General features: G+C 41.9%; 1 pseudogene; it reads right to left on the bottom strand.

Moving 5' to 3' along the window:
* Nucleotides 1-3,588: 3,588 nt before the first annotated feature.
* On the bottom strand, nt 3,589-4,540 carry LOC116479453 (programmed cell death protein 2-like; annotated as a pseudogene).
* Nucleotides 4,541-5,804: the final 1,264 nt, after the last annotated feature.

Raw genomic sequence — 5,804 nt, 5'->3', positions numbered from 1 at the left:
TCTCGTGTGACCTGGGATAGTTCCTTTTGTGCTGTCCATCCCAGATTTATTGCCATAATCACACAAGTGAGTGGGGAAGGAGTGTTCTTTGTGCTCCCTCTGCACTAGATAAGAAATTTGACCTTCCATTCTGTTAGACACCTTCCGGTAGTCTCTCTCTTTTTTTTCATAATTGATTGACTTTAGAGATTGACCACTCACCAAGTATTGTTGGATTGATGGGGCCATTAAATTCTGATGCAGGTGAGGTTGAGTTCCACATGGCTTGCTAACTCCATTCGTTTTTCTCTAGCAGGAAATCATTAGATAATGGTGACATCTGTTCTGGGTGTGTCCTCTATGGATGAAAAAGGTTACCATAATGATGTTGTGAGCACAGGTAGGCAGAGGAATTGTACGATTTAATCCAGAATAATCCACTTTTCATAAAAGTGGAATACAGTTTTAAAAACAGTTACGTTTGTGCTCCAAAGTTGTAAAAACAATTATATTTTTAATTGGGTGGAAATTTGTAAGATAATGTTCTCTTCCTTATGAAGTCATGAAGGCTGAGACTTCTTGTTCTTTTCCAATAGCAAATGGGATGACAGCACAAGAAAGTATTTCAAAACAAATACAGATTTCAAGTCTAGTCATAGGATTCAGCATAGGATTTACTAAACAGTATTAACAAGTGGCAGAAATAAAGGGTCTTTACTGAAAGTGGTTCTGTGGGTTCTTCAACCTCAGTTGGCTTCCAAGCCATCCTCCTTCCTTCCTTTATCCTCCCAGGGAGCCACTCCAAGGTGGGAGGTTAGACAGGAATTCCGTGCATTTGCTGACCAATCATGAATACTGCAGCTCAAAATTTGCACTTACTTTATCAGCAAATTCTGGAATTGCGAATAATGAAAAAAAAAAAGCGGCCGGGCGCGGTGGCTCACGCTTGTAATCCCAGCACTTTGGGAGGCCGAGGCGGGCGGATCACGAGGTCAGGAGATCGAGACCACGGTGAAACCCTGTCTCTACTAAAAATACAAAAAAAAAATTAGCCGGGCGTAGTGGCGGGCGCCTGTAGTCCCAGCTACTCGGAGAGGCTGAGGCAAGAGAATTCCGTGAACCCGGGAGGCGGAGCTTGCAGTGAGCCGAGATTGCGCCACTGCACTACAGCCTGGGCGACAGAGCGAGACTCCTTCTCAAAAAAAAAAAAAAAAAAAGCTATGAAGAGGGCCTAGAAACAGTTGTTTTTCTAGTTAGCTGATGTGGTTTGATTTGTGTGCCTGTCTAAATCTCATATCGAATTGTAATCCCCAGTGTTGGAGGAAGGACCTGGTGGGAGGAGATTGGATGGTGCGGAGGATTTTCCCCTTGCTGTTCTTGTGATAATGAGTTCTCACGAGATCTGGTTGTTTAAAAGTGTGTAGCACCTCCCCCCGTCCCCTTTCTCCTGCTCTAGCCATGTAGGCCATCCCTGCTTCCCTTTCACCTTTCACCATGATTGTAAGTTTCCTGAGGCCTCACCAGCCATGCTTCCTGTACAGCCTGTAGAATCGTGAGCCAATTATACCTCTTTTCTTTATAAATTACCCAGTCTTGGGTAGCTCCTTATAGCAATGTCAGAATGGACTGCTACATTAGCTTTTAGGAGAAATATGAGTTTGGTAAGTCCTGAGCTCCCGTGATAAGGACTTGGTGCTGGTGAGGATGCAGATGTTGAGTTGCATGACAGCTGTTTCCACTCTGCTTAAAAACACTCAGCTTCCTCCTGAGCCTGAGCCCCATACATTAAGGGTACATCTCATCATCATGGACCATGTGATTCTGAGAGTGGTTGCCATAAAACGAATTTCTGTTAAAGGATTGTTTCCCATTGAATTTTTTTCCTTTAATTCTCCTTTTATTTTGGAAAAATTTGAACATACACAAAAGTGGAAATACTATAATGAACCACCACATACCATTAATCAGCTTCAACACTATCAAGTCCAGTGTTTCCTTTCTCTGCCACTTCTAACTCAATCACTCTGAAGTAAATCCCACACATATCACTTCATTCATAATTAAGTTATGTACCCCATAAGGCAAACTCTTTCCTTTTATTTACCAATTTGAAAATAATGAATCTGTTCCCAAGTATCCTACAAAGAGGATTACTGAGTTTTTTTTAAGTATTATTTTGAACCCGTTAAACATATCTGATGCAGGATGTGCAAACTGTCTATCTTTTGCCAACAGGAGCCTTTTCATATTTCTTGAGTTCTTCTGACATGGCCCTAGTAATCCTTGCTAGCTTCCTTAATCTTTGATATGACCATGTTGATGCGACCACGTTCCCACATTATTTGAACATTTCCTGACCCAGTTCTGGAATCAACGACCTCTCCAAAGAGCCCGGAGTTCCTTTTAGAGAGAATGGTAAGTAGACACAATCAACAAAATCTTCCTCCCATGCCCAACACCTCAGTTCTCAGTAACACTAACATAATTACTCATTTGCTTTATCCCCCAATACACACACAACCATCTCAAAATAACAGCAACAGTCTAGTAATAACATGTTTATTGAAAATACTAACACTGTTACGTTCTTTTCATTCTCAGGGTATATTCCACTAGAGATGTACTGCCCTACGTTTTGAAGTCACCTAGAAGAGTTCTTAGTGTGGTTATATGACTACATCAAGAGTTTTTTACTTTTGATGATTAGGGACTGCTTCTTAAAACTTATTTTAAAACTGATTTTAGTATCTAAAAATACTCAACGCAGTTCCGAAGTCACATTTACATAAACAAGGCATATTTGAAGTCCAGGTTTCATCCTTGACCCTCCTACTCTAGGCTCTTCCTTCTCCTAAAGGTAAGCATTTTCATTCTTTATCCTTTTCATCGTATTGGTATGAACACACGTGTGTCCCCTTCCAGGCAGTCTTCAGTGATATCACATGTTCCCATGACACCTGTATTGTACTCTTATCAGTCATTACATGGAATTTATCTTCTGTAAGTATTATTCAGGCTCCTCCATGAGACTGTGAGCATCTGACCACTGGAGGGTTGCTTCCCATTATATCCATATTATCAAGCACAAGGTCAGGCACAGAGTAAGACTCAAACATGTTTTGGAATGTATGACTGGTATGAACTACAAACCAGTAAGCTGATGTTTTCATTTTGAGTCTATAAATCTAATTTTGTGGTGGTTTTGTGTATGGCTCAAGGCTCAAATTGTAAAACTTAACATTATGTGTCCAAAGCAAGTTATACCCAGAACCTCAATTTCCTCACCTTCAAAACGGGGCAGAGCTTCTGACTTACTGGTCTACTCTCAGGATTTTAATGAGCTCATGCATAAACAGCCCTTTACATAAGGTTAAGTGCTGGATAAATGTTGGCTACTATAATAAAATAAGCCTCTAAGATACTTGGTCAGCACAGGCAGTACCCAAGAGTATGCACTGCAGATAAACTGACAAAATTGTGTATCTACAACTGGCCAGATGAAAGGGAAACTTTTAAGGGGCCCTTCTGCATGCCCGACACTGCTAGGCACTCACACTATCCAGACCTGAGAAACAGATCTGGGATCCAGGAGAACTTACCAAGCCTCCAGCATCCTGTGTAGCCCTACTCGTGGGACCATCTGGATCCCTGCCTCCCCTTGTCTTTACAGGGAGCAGAACACACCTGATATATGTCAGGAAACAAAGTCCAGGAAGTATATTTTCACCTGAGGCAATCTCTGAAAATTGTAGGCTCCAGCCTCTAAAGTGAGTCTTCCTCTCGGTACCTTTCTTCCAAGCATTAAGTTTAACCACTTAATGAATGAAGTCCTGAAACCGCTTAACCATGCTCCCTATAATCTCTGAATAATCTGCCTTTTCCGCAACCTCAGGCATAATCTCATCTTTTGTTTCTATTACAATTTCAAATTCTGGAAAAAGGAAGTCGTGGTCTGGAGTTGTAAGGTCCAAATGATCTGGTTGTGCAAAAGCCTGCTTATGTCCCAATCTCCAGTCTAGGGTCTGATGCTCCTTGCTGCAGTAATACGCTTTGTGGCATCTGGAGCAAGTTTTAGGGGTCTAAACAGCCACAAACCCTGCAGAGATGAGCACCAGACTTAAGTTGGAGATACATCGATTCTCCTGTTTCTAGGGGAGGATTCTCAGAAGGTGGCTCATATGAGTAAAAATCATTTTTCCTGGGTAGCTGATTCCTAGAAACTCGCAGGGCAGCACAGCACGGCGACTCGTAGCAGCAGAAAAGGAAGACGCCGCGGTAGAAGGCGTCGGCGCGGCCGCGCAGCGACGCGTACCCCTGACGCCCAAAGAAGAGCGACGGCCGCACAGCGCGCAGGCCAGGGGCGGGAGCCCAGGCAGCGCGGCCGCGCCCAGCCACGCCCAGCCACGCCCGGCCGCCCGCCCACCCTGCTGGGGAACCGCTAGCTGCGCATTCGCCACGCCTGCGCCGACTCCGCAAAGGCCAGCTCCACAGGTCCAGCGGGGCGGCAGCCATGCGGAGCGCGGGCTGGCGTGGGGAGCAACCCACAGCTGGGCCCCCCCATTGAATTTTGATGTGTTTTTCTTTGGAAAACTTTCAACTCGCGTGTATTTTTCTCTTCAAGATACTCCAAGTATATTTTCACCTGTGAGGCAATATCTGAAAATTGTAGGCTACAGCCTCCAAAGTGAGTCTTCCTCTCAGTACCCCTCTTCTAGACACACTGAGCCCTTTCTTTAAACTCTGATTTGTACTTTCTTGGCCGAATTGTTATAACATGACACAGTAAAACCATCTTGTTACAGAAACTGGGAAAATGATGTTTTGGGGGAACAGGTTTGATACGTTTCCAATGCACCTTCTTATTGGCAATGTTGATAATCAAAATGCAAGGAGAATCTTTTAATTAAGTTGAATTTTATTTTCCACTCGGATTCTTTAATATTTCTTGAAGGAATTGCTAAGAGGCCAATTAGTACAGTAGACTATTATAAGTGGACTTGATGATTTTGGAGTAGGCTTTGAACTTAATGACAATAACATTCCATTATTTTTTAGTTAATTCATTCAATGAGAGCAAAGGACATTCAGAAACTTGGTATTTTCATGTTGAGTTTTATGGTGAACAGTTAAGCCAGCCACGGCTTGTCAATCAAGATCAGACACTAGAACGCCATTATCTGTTTTGGAGTTAAGAGTTTTTATTCCCCTTTTAATAGACCGAAGGATAAATTTAAGGCACTTTTTTTTTCTCAAAAGAAATGGAGCAATTTAGTTAAAATAATCAAAATAAACTTTTGAATGGCTGATCTTCATCTGAGATCAGATAGTTCCGTTCAACTTCCAAATTCACAAAAGGCTCTGTGAGTCTGTCTTTGCATTTGCAAGCCATGGAAAACTTTGAGTTTCACTTTTACCATTTAAAGGAGACCTGTGTGCAGTTCTTATCTAACTGGATCTTATTATTTGGTTTATATTTCTATTAAGTGACTGCCACTTCATGTACATGTGTACATATATATACATATATATATTTAATTGCCTTTCAGAATTAGGATAGACTATGTTACTTTACAAATTATTATGTGTACCTGAAGTGTTGCTTTTTGGAGGAGTCTCAAGGATTTTTCTCAGGCTATCATATTGTTTGTGTGGCTTTGCTCATTAAATAGTTATTTGTTTTGGAGGAGGTGACATTGGTGTAAACTAAGCCCTGTGACAACCATTAGAAATAAGGTTACTACTTGGGGTTATTTTTTTTTTTACTGTGGCAAAATTTGCATAACATAAAATTGACCATGTTAAAGAGTACAATCAGTGGTATGGTA

Source organism: Hylobates moloch, unplaced genomic scaffold (assembly GCF_009828535.3).
Source record: "Hylobates moloch isolate HMO894 unplaced genomic scaffold, HMol_V3 SCAFFOLD_12, whole genome shotgun sequence".
Lineage (NCBI taxonomy): Eukaryota > Metazoa > Chordata > Mammalia > Primates > Hylobatidae > Hylobates > Hylobates moloch.
This window is presented reverse-complemented; position numbering and strand designations above follow the sequence as displayed.